The sequence below is a fragment of the Dermacentor variabilis genome, chromosome 7, assembly GCF_050947875.1.
Source record: "Dermacentor variabilis isolate Ectoservices chromosome 7, ASM5094787v1, whole genome shotgun sequence".
Lineage (NCBI taxonomy): Eukaryota > Metazoa > Arthropoda > Arachnida > Ixodida > Ixodidae > Dermacentor > Dermacentor variabilis.
The window spans coordinates 57983252-58002473 of NC_134574.1; the positions used below are offsets into that span (position 1 = coordinate 57983252).

The 19222-nt window shown below is 47.9% G+C and overlaps 1 protein-coding gene across 2 annotated transcripts in view; it reads right to left on the bottom strand.

Moving 5' to 3' along the window:
- Positions 1-19222, bottom strand: part of LOC142589058 (uncharacterized) — a 110997-nt gene that overhangs the window by 4013 nt on the left and 87762 nt on the right. The window lies entirely within an intron of this gene.

Below are 19222 nucleotides of genomic sequence, written 5' to 3' on the forward strand. Positions count from 1 at the left end.
CTTTGTTATACAGCTATAGCTTCCTACGTTGTCACGCCATTGTTGTTGTTCCATTGCTTTCATTGCATCGTCGTCAGACAGTCAATATGCTGCACAACTGTCATACCGTCGTCGTCATGCCATCGCGATCATTCCAGATTATTCATCCCAATCCCGTCTGCTGTCGTCGTAATGATGTCTAATATTGCCGTGGTTACACCATTGTTGTACACTTGTTGTTATACTAGTGTCATAGTGTTAACATGCCACCGTCGTCATTACAGCGTCACCGTACAGTCATCGTCATGTATTTGTTGTCATACCACCACCGTGATATCATTGCGGTCATACCATCATCATTGTTGTATATTCAACATCCGAATGTGGTAATGCCGTCGTGGTTACGCCATCATCATCACACAGTCGTCGTCTTACCATGCATTCAAGCCGTAGTCGTCAAGCAGTTGTCTTACCATCGTCATCGTTTCAGTGACACCATCGCATTCTCACCATGCAACCGTTACCAGGTATCTTCGTCGTTGTATCAACACGTATCACAACGTTTAGCACGATGCACTCAGCCCGGCTGAGTTCCTGCCCAGTGTTGCCGCCGCAAGAAACAAGCGGTGGGTATGCCGTCGACGTTCCGAGTAACTTCATCCAATCGACCATTCCTGCTGCACCACCGCTTGTACAGCAGGATCACACGCCTTCCAGCGCCCTCGGGACACCAAAACAAATCCAGCGCACGGCTTCGCTTAACCTGCCTCCGCCCTGGACTGCGCATGCCCTTGTGATACCGGCCACGTTTAATCGGGAGACATCTACACCCTCTCCGCACCTCTGCCATATAGGGCCGCTCGGGACCCGCGCGGCCTTTCATGGGTTTGGCAGCACCACAGCCATGGCGATGAACCCTAAGCTTCGACGCTTATTTGTCACACAGGTAAACTATCACTATTCCTTATTCGCGTCTCGACGTACTCGCTATGCTGCTTTATTGGTGCTGCCAAACCCAAGTTGTTGTTTTGCTATCCTTTTCGACTGTTTTCATGTTCTTCGGCAACTTCTAATTTTATCCGGTGACATTGAGCTTAACCCCGGACCTACCACCCGCGGCAATGAAGAACCTAATGATATATTGGAAGCACTGATCGAAATCCGTACTGGCCAAACTTCATTATTAAATGATATGAAGTCGATCAAGCAAAAGTTGTCCCAGAGCGACAAATCTTTTGATGAGATAAAAAAAACGACTAACTAAGATAGAAGAAGACTGCTCAACACTTATCGCGGTAAAAAAAGAGGTCGACGAGCCCAGGACGCTCGCCGAACAGAGTGCAAATCAGATTGCGTCTATTCAGGCTAAACTTAATGACTCGGAAGATAGAGCGCGAAGATCAAATCTAGTATTTTTTGGTTTGAAAGACACTGAAAATGAAAGATGGGCTGCGTCCGAAGCCCTAGTGATTCAACACTGCAGTACACAACTTAACACCACCGTTGAACATTTAGACATAGAAAGAGCACACAGATTAGGTCGCTTTAATAGTAACAGAAATAGACCTATAATTGTCAAATTCGCGCATTTTAAAGTAAAAGAACGCGTGTTGTCATGCGCTAAAAAACTAAAAGGAACTGAATATCGGATATCGGAAGACTACTCTTCTAACACGCTAACTGCTAGAAGACACCTAGTTCAGTTTGCCAAAGCGCAAAATAGACCCTTCAAACTACGCCACGACAAATTACTAATGGGAAGTACAACTTACACATACGACCATAGTTCCGATAAGGTAGTCGCTCGATCACCGGGTTCCTAGCATCCGACCGTCGTAACAACCATCCCAATAACCATCCCTATAACTCCCTTTCGTTTCTTTACACCAATATTCGCAGTATTCTTCCCAAACTTGATGCCCTCCAAAGCCTGCTCAGTACAACGGCATCGAACATAGTCCTTCTTACTGAAACTTGGCTTAATCCGTCTATTAATAATGCAGAAATTCTTTCACATTTTCCAAATTTTTCTATATTCCGACGCGACAGATCCCAGAAAAAGGGGGGCGGCGTACTGATATGCGCACACGAATGTCTTCAGTGTGCTGAAATAACAGTAACAACGCCCTTAGAAATTGTCTTTGTGATAAGCAACGCTTCCCGCCCAGCCGTTGTTATCGGTACATGCTATCGTCCGCCCGACGCAAACAGCTCTTTCGTAGCTGACTTCCATGAGGTGCTTCACACCGTAACAGTACTTTATCCCCAATCACCCATCATGCTGTTCGGCGATTTCAACTTCCCTGCCATCAATTGGTTCAATATAGCTGAAACAACGTCAAAAAACAATGTCGAAAGTGATTTTATTAATACGTACCTTACGTTTGGCTTAACACAAATTGTCAGTAACCCCACGCGGCACAATGATAAGTCTTCTAACATATTAGACCTCACCCTTACTTCTCACTCCGATAATGTTTCACCACTGACGCACTTACCTGGCCTTAGCGATCATTCAGTGCTAGATACCTCGTTCCAAAGTGACATCCCTGCCTTCACTAAAACTAGAAAGACTATTACGCTTTACGACAAAGGCAACTATACTGATATGAATATTAAACTAGCGGAATTTGCCAGCTCGTTCTTTACCGGTTTCTTAGAACGTTCTGTTGAAATTAACTGGCTTCTTTTCAAAAATAAAATGCATGAGCTGATAAAAACTTACATACCTACTATCACTGTAACTGAAAAGCACTCATCACCCTGGTTTAATACGACACTAAAGCGTCTCAACAATAAAAAGAAAAGGCTTTACCGCGCTGGTAGGCATTCCAACTCTGAGTGCGCATGGCAGAAATACTACACCGCTGAAAAAACGTACCTATCCCTTGCTAGTCAAGCAAAACGCTCCTTTTCTTCGACTACCCTACCAAACATCCTGCGAAATAACTCCAAAAAATTCTGGAATATTATAAATCCAAAGCGTTCGCAACCACTTGCTCTGTGCGACGAGAAAAATAAGCCTATTTCTGATCAGGAAATCGCCGAAGCGCTTAATCATGCATTCTCTTCCGTGTTTACGAATGAGCCTAAAGGTGAACTTCCTGAATTCCCACTTTTCAGTTACCATACCATGCCCGCAATCACCTTCAGTTCTGATGGAATCAGGAAATGCATTGATTCCTTAAAGCTGTCGTCTTCACCTGGTATCGATGGTATTAATTCTAAAGTCTTAAAGAATACTAAATATGTAACAAGCGAGATATTATGTCACATTTTTCAGCAATCCTTATCATCAGGAGTGGTGCCGGATGACTGGAAAGTGGGTAAGGTTATTCCAGTCCCAAAGAAAGGTCCTTCATCATCATGTAGTAGCTACCGCCCAATTTCTCTAACTAGCGTCGATTCGAAATTGATGGAACATGTGCTTTACTCCCACATTGCTTCATTCCTAACATCTGTCAGTTTCTTCCACCCTAACCAGTATGGCTTCCGTAAAGGTTTATCTTGTGATAGCCAATTAGCACTCTTTATAAATGACATAAGCTCTAACCTTGTTAGAGTTCCGCATCAACGACTAGTCCTAAAACTTTCTCGCTTGCACCTTAATCCCCTTGTTTTGAACTGGATACGAAATTTCTTAACTAACAGACAACAGTTTGTGTATGCTAACAACCACTCCTCCTCTAAAAGCCCTGTTCTCTCCGGTGTACCCCAGGGCACAGTTCTCGGGCCCCTCCTATTCCTTATATATATTAATGATTTACCGGCTAATCTCACATCTAACATTCGCCTTTTTGCTGACGATTGTGTCATTTATCGCCCAATCCTAGCTGATACCGACAACCACGCATTGCAAGATGATCTAGACAAAGTTACCTTGTGGTGCAGCATGTGGCTAATGTCACTGAACACTACAAAGACCTTACTAATACCTTTTCATCGACGGAAGATTCACCATACTCCTAAGTACGTTCTCTGCAACTCGGAAATATCATCAGTGGAGTCATGCAAGTACCTAGGCCTTACACTCTCAAATAACCTTTCTTGGTCCCCTCATATTACGAACATCACTAACGAAGCCAATCGCACGCTTGGTTACTTCCGCCGCAACTTGCGCTTCGTACCACCATCCCTAAAGATACTAACTTATCTAACTTTTGTCAGACCTAAGCTAGAATACGCATGCTCTGTTTGGGACCCACACCAAACCACCCTTTCTAACACTCTAGAAGCAGTTCAGAATCGTGCAGCTCGCTATATTTATTCTGATTATTCTTACCACACTAGTGTCTCTCAGCTAAAACTAAAAGCAGGATTTTCCAATCTAGATATAAGGCGTCATGTTTTCAGACTGTGCCTTTATCACAAATTTTATCATTCTGCTCCTAGTACTCCAGCCATCATTCGAGCACACCGCCAGTCTTGCCGATTATGTCATGAAAAATCTGTGTATCCCCCGCCTGCCCGGACCACTGCGCACCTACATTCTTTCTTTGTGAAGACTGCCCGGGACTGGAATGACCTTCCCGCCGACGCCGTGCACCACTCCAATCCACATCATTTCAAGGCTGCCATTGAGTCCATATTCCACTGAAGTGGTTACCCATCCCTCATGTAATACCCCACACTGGGGCCTTTGAGGTAATAATAAATAAATAAATAAATAAATAAATGACTTCTTTCTCGTCCTTTTATTAAACTCAGGCTACTGTCATTGAATCGCTATAGCACCACTGTTTTGTTGACATTGTCATCAGTGCGTCATCTTCCGCCAATCATCATCCTGCATTCTTTGTGATAATGTCATTCTCATATCGTCATGTTCATTCAATTCTCGTCATCAATTTACCTTCATGCCGTCATTGTCAAGGCGTCCACCTAATAGCTTGGGACTTCGCACTTCCACGCCCTGACATCAAAGACCTAGGCCTCCTCATTGACGCTATCGGCATACATCCTGATCCTGGCAAGGTTCGTGCTGTATAAGAATTCGCACTTCCACGCCCGTCAAACGGTGTCCCTAGCTTTATAGCACTATGTTTCTACATTCGACGACTCATCACGGACGTCGCCCGCCCCTTGACTGGCCTTCTCAAAAAGGGAGTTTCTGTGTCATGCTGGGCCTTCCGGAGAAACTCCAACATGTTGGCGATATGTACCACTGTATCCACGTGGACGATATCACCATTTGGACAGTGAAGGCAACGACGGCACGATAGAAACAACATTACAAGAAATATTATTAAGATTATGGACTACCTCATAGACACGGGTGCCCGTTGGTCACGGGATACATGGTAACTACTCCTATATTGTTCTACCCGGAAAGGCCGTCCACCGAAGGAATACAACAGCGGGAGAAGCTACGAAGAAATCGAACTACGTACGGAAGACGGAAGAATCAGTGCAAAAGTCAGCAGGATTAAACTGAGCGGAATGATTATAGAGACGAATGGCGTCTATAGGGAGACTCTCATAAAATTGGCATTCAATGTGTCCAACGCCATGCACCTTATCAGGAAAATCACGAACGAAAAAAGTGGTATGAGGGAGGAAAGTATCATCCACCTCATAGACTCTATTGTAATCAGCCACATCGTGTATGTGGCAAGCTGACATAACAGGACCATATATCCTCGCCCTTGTATGCAAATAATACAAAGCAGCACTGGGCCTATCCAACTCCGCGAGTACGAACCTACTGTTTCAACTGGGGTACACGTCACCCTGGTGGAAATTGTGCAGGTCCAGAGAATATCCCAGCAGGATGCTTCGCCCAACAAAACTAGGCATCCCTTACCAAACCGAGCATGGCCCGAAAGTTCAGCTCCGGCGTCAGGTCCATGACAGCATCCGGGTCCAGAATACACCAAGAAACGTCCACCCAGCATAAAACCAAGGTCAAAGGAAAGCCAGAGCAGCGGCCCTAATGCGTTCTCATGGCAAGGAGGTAAAAGTACGGTTCGTCGACGCCGCTGTATACCCAAATCAACAGGTATTTTCCGCGGTAGTTATAGACACTAACTCTGAAATCACAAACGCCTGCTCCATTAACTCCAAACACCTGGAGATGGCAAAAGGAGGGACAATTGCCCTAGTCCTAGACGACAAGAACGTTCAAATCATCCTCAGTGACTCACAACTAGCCATCCGTAATTTCGCCAAAGGCAGGGTATCTGCTATAGTGTAAAACATTATCGAGGATATAGATACACCCAAAGACCTCAGCGCTCTCGTGTGGTGCCCCGCACGCATTACTTCAGAGGGACAAAGACTACCCATCCTCAACGAGGTAACGCACAGTCTCGCTCGCGACATGACCGACCATGCGAATTCGGGCAATGAGAGGGGAGGACTCCAGAAGAACGCTTCCGCCACCTCACGCCAAGCTTAACACGGCGCCAAGCGACTGCCAGCTACAAACGAATTCTTACCCTCTCCTAGTCCTGTTAAACAGGATCTTCCCAGAGGTGTACGTAGGATTGTTTGTGTTCGGGCTTCATATATTTTTTTAATTGGAAGGACAAAATCTGGCGCTATATTTCAGAATTGATAATCGCGGAGAAATTGCTTTTTTTGTGAAACCATTCCGAAATACCGGTTTTTTTTCTGGTTAAACCTGTGTACCAAGTAATAGGCGCATTTTATTTTAACATAAGCTTACACGCGCTTTTTCACTATAACGCGTTAAAATTGGTGTTTCTTTGAGGCTGGCAATCGGAGGAACAACAGATTTTTCTAGGATATACTCTCCAAAATTTGGCCTTTGTTTGGAAAGGAATCAGTAAGGATGACTTCTAAGAACTAAAACTTCTAACAAATGAAACATTTTATTCACAAAAAGCTGCTCATAGATTTTTACGTACCTTTATTTACATACATTATCATCTGCTTGCGCAACATGGCGGTCTCCATTCTAGACCTGTCCGGTCGTGGAACGTATCGCAGCTGGGAGAAAGTTCTCTCGACATCACAGCTTCCATTAGCTCGGCACAACAATTCCAAGTGCAGCATTTGCCAGCATCGGGTAGAGCGGTGGATTCATGCCAATGCACTATGTGTTCAAAAAGTGTGTTCATGGGGCTTGCCTCCAGCAAGTACAGGTTAAACTCATCGTGAAGTGAATCTACAGCGTCGGTTACGGACATGAACCGAGGTCGGTAGCCATCAAATGAATGCCCCAACACACGCTTCTAAAATGGATCCAGGACGGCTCCCAACTGTTAGAAAATTAGGTGGTTTTCATCTTATGGGGGGAGGGGGGGTTCTGAGAGATTTCATTCAACAGTGCCGTCCCATTTTGTGGAGAGTTTCATGCAGAGCTCTTCAGAACATGTTGTACTAATGTAGCGCTGGTCTTGGATAACACAGACAAAACAGCACTTGCCTGATCGCTTTACCCTGATCATCGTTTAAAGCTGGCTAACAGTCTGCTGCAGCTTGACGTTTACCAGGTGGTCAAGGATGGGCGTCAGAGGTTTTCCACTTTCAAGTGTTTTGGGCGTCTAAATGGGGGCTGAGTCTGTCTCTCATCAGGAGCGCCTTCGCAGAAACAAATTATTTTTTTTCACAAACTATCACTGAAAAAGATTCCGCTATGCTGTTATCATGCGAGCTTTCATCAAATGTCGTCAACGAGCTATGGCAACCACAACCTCTTTGTAGAAGCTTTGCTTTCTATTCGGGGACAACAGAAGGCGACTTAACATTAGGTCCAGAGAGCCCATTAGAAGCACAAATTTCGGTGTACATTTGGTAGAGCTTGTTAGCGCGCTTAAATAACGCTCTAAACTTGATCACTACGGATTGAACAGTTTAAATGCATGGTAAAGAAATGGCATGGCCAAAACTCACAAGAACAAGTTGTGCTAAATCTTTCACATGCAAGATTTGGATCCCTTCAGCTGGACAGGTTTCTCGTACCATTTTTCACATGTATTCCGCTCAGACTGTGGCTACCGCCACAACGTCTTTCCGTGTCTTGTCCGCAGTCAGGAGAGCCTTGCTGAATACGCTGGCGCTGGCCCTACTCTGTCTACGTCAACCAAAACAACCTTGTTCTCCACGGTTTTTTGAATCTTTAGCGCCACAGGGGAGTTTTAATGGTAGGCATTCCAGTGACTTTAGGGATTCCTCAACGACTCACTTTAACATCTCGCATATCATCGCAGATTTTCGCCATTTTATTGTCATAAGCTTCTTTCAGAGATTTCAGCCGAAGTGTTTGTCCTGTTGGCGTGCCCTTGGCGGCATTACAGTGTTTGCCTACGAAGTGCCCCAATGATCCGTCCGCCTGGTGCATGCTGATTCTACTGCACGCTAATACACGAATGAAGTCAAGGTTTATGACGTCCGCTTCAGGGTCTTCCCGCACGTTCTCTACAGAGCACATAAAACAGCCTCTGCTAAGATGTTCCCGCCTTCTCAGCTTCCTGGGTTGACATCTTGAACTTCTTTTGACGACATGACGCTAGATACTCGCGAATTCGGTCGTAGGGCTTCTTTGCTGGATCAGTGATCATCTCATTGTTGTAATAGTTGAACTCTAACATGTGGCTGCCTCAGTGTCTTTTGTCGTGATCTGTATATCTTCATTCTCTTTACGCCAGTCATGCAATGCCTTTTGTTTTCTTCCCATCTCCACGCTGAATTTTCCCGTGCCACGTACTGAAGCCTTATGTTCACTACGGTGGCTTTGCGTTCACCAGTCGCCCTTGGTAATCGGAAGTGACAATGGGGATCATGCGTCTCACTGGCTAGAGTGCGCACTCTAAACCAATCAAATGCATGATTCACTTCGTCGACAGTTCCTTCTCTCCAGGTGGCTGGTGAGTTCATTGTTGGCAGTGCTTCGAAGTTGTCAATGAAACCTGTGGAAAACTTAAAGGGACACTAAAGTGAAAAATGACTTATTCTGCATCAGTAAATTATCGTTCAACAACACCAAAAACACCTCTCTTACAACGATAAGACGTTTGGTAAGCTAGAAAAAGCGCAAGAACGAAATACGAGTGGCGACGCCTACTCAAGTTCCCGCACCTGGGGGCTGTGACGTCTTGGATTTTGATGGCATCTTCTAGGGCCTGCTAATTATATATAGTGGTACAGATTGACTACAATGTGCTCTAAAGGAACCAAATATTAAACATGGCAAGTTTCTGGAACCTTTATTCAGCCAACGCGGCCAAAATGCGAAAACATACTTTGGAATCCATGACTTCACACTGACGTACCGGCGCTGGGGTTTCGGCGCGAAATTCAAGTACTGATACTTGTACCTTCATTTCTTCCTCTAATAATCAAACTATTTTTTGAAATGACTGCCTGCAGGGTTCTCAAACAATGCTTCATTAGTCTAAGCTGATTTATTGTTTCGCTTTAGTGTCCCTTTAAGGACCAACCTCCTGTGGCTTGCTGCTCACAATTGCTGCTTTGTCTTTCTCTGCCCCCCCCCCCCCCTAAACTGTGACCCTTTTTTGAAGTACGGAGCACGCAACCATTCTCTGAATCCTGATGTTCATGTAAAAACAAAGTTTTGAGTGCAGTGACTTCTGTCCCTTCTTTTTTGGCAGTCGTAAGAGGGTATCACAAGCTGAAGGTATGAAGCGCGGGAGATGCAGAACGTTACATGGCTCTCAACAAGGCAGATGGACGGAGGCTGACTGAAGAAAAGTGATAATAGGCGTTGGGGCACTCGCTGATAAAAAATCCGAGCACGAAACATCTTCGCCGCTCAATTCCTCCTCCACCAACTCGTCACCCGTTCCTTTCGCATGAAATCGATGTAGGCAGGTGCGCATACACGAGGCAAATCTCCAGTTCGCCAAGTGCCATTTTTCAAATCTTTTTCTTCTTAAATTTGTTACTCTATGACTGGCAGCCATGTGCTCACAGCGCGGTCAGCCTCAAGCGTATTCGCCCCTTTCTTTTGCAAGGCCTTTTTGGGGGGTATGTGCATGTACGAATTCACGGTGACCTATAGGGAGAGCGCGGACAAAACTGTGCAGTGCTAGAAACAGTATTGATACGAAACTGCCGCCACTGTATGGCTGCACTGAGGAGGAAGAAGACGACGTGTGGCCGCTTGATTCAGCGTCGCCATCTTTGCCACCGTTGGTCTACCTGTAAATATATTGTAAATAGACTTGTACATCAGCTGCACGTAACAATAATTTGGTGGAGGTTGACATTCCCCGTACCCGTCATGGAGCTCCGCAGCGGTCGCAACGGCGACAGTGTAATTTCGGCTCCTGCTGGCGGTACTTCATCTACGCAAGCTTCACTGCCTGCAGCCCCGACCTACGTCGCCGTTCCCCCCCCCTCGGGATCCTGGTGTTTTCACCGGAGTAGGCAGCCCTGATGTTGATGACTGGCTCCGCTTATACGAATGTGTCAGCACCAGTCACAGGTGGGATCCGACTATTATGCTTGCCAACGTTCTTTTCTACCTAGATGGTGCTCCACTGGCGTGGTTCCAGACTCATGAAGAGGAGGTTTCCAGCTGGGATGTCTTCAAAGAGAAGCTCTGTGACCTTGTTGGCAATCCGTTCGGTCGCCAAGTCAATGCCAAGAAAGCCCTTGCACGTACACGTGTACAGACGTCGACCGAGTCCTACCTGTCGTACGTTCTCGACGTCTTGGCCCTTTGTGCCTAGGCTGACCCGAGCATGTGCGAGGAGGATAAGGTTAATCACGTACTAGAGCATGCTAAAAGCCGCCGGGTATCCCAGCACATCACGCCACATCCCTACACAGCTGCTACGTCATCTTTTGACGACCTCTTCCACCAGTCGTCGCGATGTATTAACTTGATCCGCATCATTCGTCGTGAGGTCGAAGCAGCACAACCGGCGGCCCCTTCATTGCCGTCACCTGATCATTCTCCGGTGACAATGTCCTTGATCCAGGCCATCGTCCGCCACGAGTTCTCCAACGTCGGCCAGCAATCCGTTCGTTCCGTGCGCTCGGAACCTCTTTTTCCACGCACGTCCCCACCCCGCTCTTCTTACTGCTCTTATGGGGAGCGCAACCCCTCCGAATCGCGAACCGTGGACGACAAGCCTATCTGTTTTAACTGCCGACGCATTGGACATGTCGCTCGCCACTGCCGCAGCCACTGGACTTCTCCGATGCGCTATTCTCCCGATTACCACCCTCGTCCTTCTAACGCGTCCTTTTCCTTCGCTCCTTCTATGCCCGCCACAACATCGGACCCTTCGACACCTTTCACGTGACCCCGCTACACCCGCTCACCTTCTCCTTGCCGCCGTCAATCTTGTTCACCCCCTTCATGCCGTGCTCCTTCTCCGACCTACACGCCGCACCCCCGACCGGAAAACTAGACAGTGCAGCTTCCGGAGGTGAGGCTGCAGTGACGACATTGACACGAATTCCTGGCTTCACCTTAACCACGAACAAGAATTTTTCGGACGTTCTCGTCGACAATGTTCCTGTGTGCGCGATGATTGACACCGGGGCACATGTGTCCATTATGAGTGGTGATCTTCAGTCAGCTCTAGAAAGTTATGACGCCTGCCCCGAACCGAGTTGTATAAGTCGCCGACGGAGAGACTGTCGCTATTGTTGGCATCTGCTCTGCCCCTCTCACCATCGCGGAGAGACACACGGTCGTGCTCTTCACCGTCATCTAGCATTGCCCTGACGAACTCATTCTCGGTCTTGATTTCGTTGCCAATCATTCTGCCCTCATTGACTGTTCGGCTGGCTCACTTTGCCTTGACTTGTCTCTTCTTGCCGACCCTGTGGACCCGCCTCCAAGCAATGTGAGCTGCATCGATTTTATTCGCCTACCGCCTCGCTTTGTGAGACACGTCGACTTATTGTCCTCACAAGCTGTACCTGACGGCAATTACGTGGTCCCACCAATTCCGGCTGTTATACTTACAGATGGCGTTACCGTGCCGTAAACTGTGCTGACAATTACTGGCAGACTGCCAGTGGGGAGTTCACAATCTTTCCTACCCTTACACACAGGGAGCGCCCTGTCAGAAAGGCCGTGACAAAACGCCAGAGACATCCCGTAATCCTTAGATTGTCCTGACAGCGCTCTATGACTGGGTAAGGCAAGCCATCCAAAGCGCTTTCCACATCACGAAGCACAAGGAGATGCACTTCTCGAGAGCCTCTGGCGTGCTCCAGGGATGATACGACGCCTTGGTTGAAGTCCGCAGTGCACCGATGATGACAGAATTCACTCTGCTCTTCTGGGAAGAAGTCGTGCGATCCACTCAAGGCGCGCCAATGCTAACGACTCTTGCACCTTGCAGGTCGCTGAGGTGAGGGACACGGCCCTGTAGGAGTTAGACTTGGCATTGGCAGACCTTCTTGGTATCAAGACTGGCACGACAGCCATCAGCCATGCCTCGGGTAGGCAGCTGGTTAGATAGGAGGGACATAAATGATAGAGAGGGGGTAGAGAGAGGAGCCAGAGAGTGATAGAACCGACGCAGTCATGAAACGAGTGAATAACAGTCTCTCCACTCTTCGATCACAGCTACCATACATGGGAGGGAAGGTGGAAGATGTAAAAGATGACGTAAGAAAGCATGGAAACGCTGTTACAGGGCACGGCAGTGATTGCGGACAAACTAGATAAATTGAGGTTCAAGTTACGGTAGTACACTTCTCCTATTTACACTTCTGCTATTAGTACACTAGTAGCAGTACACTTCTCCTATTAGTACACTAATAGTACACTTCTCCTATTTAAAAAAACACCATGCAAATGTGCATAACGGCAAACTAAACCTGTCCTTACAGACACAAAGCCGCAATAATGCAGCGTAACGTATTAGCCACACTACGGGAGTTGCGCATGTCAAATCAACGGGTCTGTGCCCACTTTGGTAGTTCTACGGCTGCGGCGTTGCTCGTGATCGCGGGTTCAATCCCGACCGCGGCAGCCGCATTTCAGTGGGGGCAAAATACAAACACGTATCGTATCATAGATTGATGTGTACTTAAAGAAACCCGCGGGTAAAAATTATTCCGTGTTCCGCATAGACGCCATGTCTCAAAATCTTATTGTAGTTTTGACACGCGCATCCCCATATTCAAGTTATGTCACAATGCAATGTGCCGTGTGAGGCGATCATAATGGTTAGCTTTTGGGGTATATGAAGGGTGGGCGCAACGCCCGCAGCAAACACGAGTGTTTGTGTTTTGTGTACTACGCATACAAACAGCAGTTACTTGTCAGACAAAGCTCAACATCAACTCAGCGCTCTCGTATGGCTCAAAACAACGACAAAATCAAACATTCACCGTCAACATGAGCGATGTATTTTATCAATCAAATCAAAGAGCACAGAAAGCTTCGCTTTGTGTGCTTCGATTTCGGTAAAGGATAGGTACAGATATTTGCAAACTTTGGCCGGTCACTTATATTGACCACGTTCCTTAGCCTTTCTTCAAATATAATCTCTCTCTGCTCTTCTATGGACTCAAAAGAAGCAAAACCCATTCAGATTTGTACTGTCTCTTTTGTGGTTTTACGGTGGGACCCCAAAGCCAGTAGGCCTAACGCCCCTTTGTTAATCTCCAACCCTGGCAAGATTTCTCAGATACAGCAAAGAATTACGTTTGCGAATTTGCAGGCGGGCAGCACTGGCAGCTCAGTGTTCCATCCAGTTCGGACGAGGAGCAGCTATAACCAACACGAAGTTCGCGCGCATTCCTTTTTATTCGAAACAGGCGCCCATGTTTGCACCATGACTTGCCTTTGGATATGACAACTGCTTTAGCAGTTGCCAAGGGCTTCCCTGTTTGTTCACGCAAGATTAGAGTAAAAGGAGTGAACGGCTTTAGATAAAGCGCTAAGATCTCTGGTTGACCACCTAATATCACAGAACCGCTTGATGTAACCACCTCCGTAGCGCTCGCGCAAGTAAATCTTTTTTAGCCACAAATGAGAAGGAGGAGACAAAGGAGAGGAAAGACAGGGAGGTTAGCCAGTGTAAGTACCGGCTGGCTACCCTGTGCTAGAGAAAGGGGTAAAGGGAATAAAAGGAGAAAGAAGAAGAGGGAAAAAATGGGAAAAAAAGAGAAAATTCACACAGTAACGCGAAACTACGCGCTACAACGTTCAAAGGCGGTCGCACAATTCGCAGTTCCTTAAAAACTTCAACAAAGTCCTTAAGGCCTTGAGTGCCGAAGCCCGTATGGACCAATGTCCTAGAGCTTCTTCCTCTGTAAAGGGGCGATTGTCCAGTTTTGCGAGAGCGGTCACGAGCACTTTTCTTCGCACTGCGTAACGGGGACAGTCACATAGGAGGTGTTGAATCGTCTCCTCGCAGCCGCAGGTGTGACAAGTAGGGCTGTCACACCACGGCCATGCCAATGCGGAATGAATAGGAGTTTATGAATGCCACGCCGAGCCACAGGCGGCACAGAAGTGTTGCTTCCGCTCGTGGCAACCCTGGTGGTAGGCGGAGTTGCAGACGTGGATCCAATTTGTGGAGACGTGCGTTCGTGAAATCACTGGTGTTCCACAGATTCTGCGTAAGCTCGCGGGCGAGGGAGCGAAGACTTGTGGCTGCATCTGTTCTTGACAGCGGTATGGGTATAATCTGGGCACCATCATGAGCCGACCGGGCAGCGTCATCCGCACTGTCATTTCCTGAAATTCCACAGTGTCCCGGTATCCACTGGTAGATTATGTTGTGTCCCTTGTTGATTGCGTGATGGTGGAGCAGTCGGATGTCTACGACTAGTTGCTCATTTGGTCCATGGTTGAAAGGAGACATCAGACACTGAAGAGCTGCCTTTGAGTCACATAAGATGGACCATGAATGTGATGATTTGTGAACTATAAACTCCAGAGCAGCACGGATAGCTGCGAGTTCTGCAGCCGTCGATGACGTAATGTGAGATGTCTTGAACTTGAGGGTGACGCACTCTGCGGGAATCACCACTGCTCCAGCTGAACTATTAGAGGATACAGAAACGTCTGTGTAAACATGGATGCGTCCTCTGTGCTGTTCATGTAGCACTGAAAGCACGGTTTGTTTGAGGGCGAAAGTGGACATCTCCGTTTTCCTTTTGATACCGGGAATAGCAAGAAGAGCCTGGAGTGGATGGAGGCACCACAGCGGTTGAGGTGGTCGCGCTGCAGGCGTGAAGTTTGACGGTAAAGTTCCATGGTTGGCGGCAATAATCTTGCTAAACGCTGAACGAGGTCGAGCGGCAGGAAGGGAGGCGAGATGATGCGATGGAAGGCGGGCGAAGTGCCTGATATGCATCCTTAAAGTGTCGACTTTAAGATACGTGTTGATGGGGTGGTCATGCGCGATGGCTATTGTTGCTGCCGTGGATGCACATCTGGGAAGACCAAGGCAAATTCGCAGAGCTTGCGCTTGTACAGATTGGAGGGCACGGAGGTTGGTCTTGCCGGTCCCACCCAGTACAGGTAAGCTATAGCGCAGGAGACCGAGGAACAGTGCGTTATAGAGTTGGAGCATCGCACTCACAGACGCTCCCCAGGACTTTCCCGCAAGAAATCTGAGCACGTGAGTTATCATGACTAATTTCCTTTTTAGGTAGGAGATATGAGGACTCCAGGAAAGGTCTCGATCTATTACCACTCCTAGAAAGCGGTGCGTCTTCTCGTAGGCAATTGGCTGTCCATTAATTCTGATAACGTATGGTTTCATTGCTTTACGCGTGAAAGCGACTATAGAGCACTTATCGCAGGACAGCTCCAGACCTCGTGCTCGAAGATAACCTGATGTTAGTGTGGCCGCTTTTTGAAGTCTGGCGCGCACCTGAGGACGCGTCGCTCCTGATGACCAAAGGCAGATATAGTCTGCATAGATCGACACATGGATGGATTGCGGAAGGGTATGAACCAGGTCGATGAGCACCAGGTTAAATAGAGTGGGGCTCAAAACTCCGCCTTGTGGTACGCCTCGGTAGGTGTTGCGTTGTGATCACGCACCGTCCTCTGTTTGCACAAAGAATGACCTGTCCTTCAAGAAGCTGGATATCCACCGAAAAACAAGGCCGCCTAGGCCGACCTCACCCAAGGCGTCCAGGATGGCTTGATGGGTTACGTTGTCATATGCGCCTTTGACATCCAGGAACATCGCCGCTGACAGTCTCCTGAGGCTTTTTTCGTGCTGAACAGACGAGACAAGATCTATAACGTTGTCTATAGAAGAGCGTCCGCGTCGAAAGCCTGCCATAGCGTCAGGATATAACCTGTAGTGTTCTAGATACCACCAGGAGGACTCTGAGGACTTCGCCACCCAAACTATCATCTGGATACCGGGTCACACTGGCATCACGGGCAACCTGCAAGTCGACAGAGCAGCTCGAGGATTCGTACATAACCGAGCACTCATCACGCCCGCTGCAGAAGACCTGGACCCTGTCGACCTCGAGTATTCAGCCATCGTGAACTACCACAGAGGGCGTCGCTTGCGATATCCACCACCCCATCGAAACCTAAAGACAGAAGATGCCGCTGCCTGGCGTAGGCTCCAGACAGGCACTTACACGAACCTACACATATTACATCGGATACACCCCACAGCCTACAGGGACGAATGCCCATGGTGTGGAGCCACACCAACCCTATACCACATTACGTGGGAGTGCACAGTACACAACATAGAACACCCAGACACGAGCATAACGAGGGAGCAATGGGAGGCACTGCTGTCCAGCTCGGCCCTCGACGACCAGCTCAAGCTGATTAAGAGAGCGGAGAAGATGGCAAGAGCCAGCGGAGCCCTGGACTAAGGGCCCCGACCATTAGCGGTTTTTCTAATTATTCTTTTAATAAAGTTTATCCATCCATCCATCTAGACGCGTCAGCACCATCCTCTCCTTCACCTTTCCTAGACAACTGGCCAGAGCAATGGGACGATAAGACACCACATCTAGGGGTGATTTACTTGGCTTGAGCAAAGGCACAAGACGGCTGGACTTCCATGCAGCTGGAACTTCTCCTTCACGCCATGAATTATTGTATACGTCTAGAAGTGCATGCCGGGCTGTGTGACCGACGTTTCCAAGAGCTGCGTATGTCACCCCGTCAGGCCCAGGCGATGAGGAACGTCTGCACGCTGCCAACACCGCCTGCAACTCTTCGATGGAAAACAGATTGTCCATACGAGAATCCCGCGAGATTGGAACATCACGGGGATCACGTATAGCGAACGATGGCGGTAAACCAGCAACTTTGAAACAGAAGTCCTCCGCTACGTAGACCTCTCTGCGACCTTGGTGGAGAGCCAGGCATTTGAACGGGTGGCGTTATTGCGGTGATGTTCGAAGACCACGCACTGTTCTCCATATATGTGACAGGGGTTTATGCGGATCAAGGGTATCACAGAAGGTCTTCCATCTTAGAGACTGTAGGGAGTTGATCCGACGCTGGATCTTCTTCTGTATGCATCTCGCCTCCCTTAGGTCGTAGATGGACTTGGTGCGCTTGTACCTTCTTTCCGCGCGACGGCGGATTGCTCGAAGGCGCTCCAATTCTGCTTCGAATTCAGAAAATTTAGGAATATGCCTGAAAGATCTTGTGGCTTCTTGAGCAGCAGCGTTAATTAGCTTCTCGATGTTGCCAGGCAGACAGTTCTGCATCTCTTGGCAATTCTTCTCCATGAGCAATGTGTATTTAGGCCAGTCGATGTGATGAAGAACTGTAGTAGAGTGTGACTTGCGTATGCCGTTGATTTTAACATATGTTGGAACGTGGTCACTACCATGCGTTTCGTTGTCCGTGAACCATTTCACACTGGCACTGAGGCATCTTGAAACAAATGTCAAGTCCAGGCAGCTGCTGTATCTCAATCTGCCCAGAAAAGTTGGACTGCCATCATTTAGGCAGCAGAGCTCATGGTCCGACGCGAAGGATAGTACACGTCTGCCTCGACAGTCCATCTTTAAGCTTCCCCATAGCGGATGATGCGCATTGAAGTCGCCGGTAATAACCCATGGTCCAGGTGTCGCTGTTAAAATTGCACCTAGTCGTGCGTTGTCAAATCGACTATTAGGTGAAATGTAGGCACCTATGAGCGTTAGTGCGACGTTCTTGCATTTTATGGTCAAACACACATACTGATTGTCGTCATCAGGTGCCACTGGATGTAAAAAATATGTGAAATCGCATCTGATACAAACGATGACTTTGCTGCGGTCGGTACAGGTGGCAGACATGAAAGCTTCATATCCTGATAGGCGGATGGCGCTCTCAACGTTTGGTTCACAAATGACGATTATTGGAAATTTGTTCTTAAAAACAAACGGACGTAAGTCCGAAATACGCGATTTAATGCCTCTGACATTCCATTGGAAGATAGACGCTTCCTTGACCTCTTTAAGGAACGAATGTAGAGGAGCAGCCATGGTGCTTCTCAAGACCGGACAGTACCGGATACAGGGCATCCAGTATTTGAAGTGCGCCTCGAGCCGCCGGAGTGTGTATGGCGGTCAGTAGTCCTCGTAGCGTGTTCATAAGGGCTCTTATCATGGTGACAACTTGTTTGTCGTTGTCTTGGCTGCTGCCAGAAGGTGAAGCATGATTCGGCGAGCGTGCTACATCTTGTCGCTCCGCTTTTGGATCTAGCCGTGGCAATGGCGGCCACTCCTCGCTTGAGGCAATGATATGAGAGACATTCTGCTGAGGAATCTCATTGCTGCTATTGCTAGTTGTATGCAGAAGTTGCTGGACTGTCAGTGGACGCAAAGCATCCTTAGCAATAGCAGTGGGTTTCCTAGATCTCCGGCGACGTGAACGTCGACGTCGCACCTTAGCGGCAGCCTCCCTGTTCGAGGAACCATCCCTGACCATTTGCCTCAAGACTTTCGCCTCATTTTTCACATGTGGGCAATTCTTCGAAGTTGCATCGTGAGAGCCCTGAAAATTTGCGCACTTTTGGTTTTCTGCACGACAGGCGTCGGAGCTGTGCGACCCAGAGCACCGTGAGCATACGGCAGCGTTTGTGCAAACTGCACTAACGTGCCCTATCCTTTGACACTTCCTGCACTGAAGCGGCTTTGGTACAAAAGGACGTACAATGTGTCGGAAGTGACCGACCTTGACGTGGGACGGTAGGCTGTCTCCTTTGAAAGTTAACTTGACACACTGCGAGTTTCCCAGGCGACGGGCTTGCAATATGGCAATTCCCTCTGTCGCCGGCTTGATGAGTATATGCAGGTCAGCATCGCTTATGGAATTATCTACGTCATACACAACGCCGGCCGTAGAGTC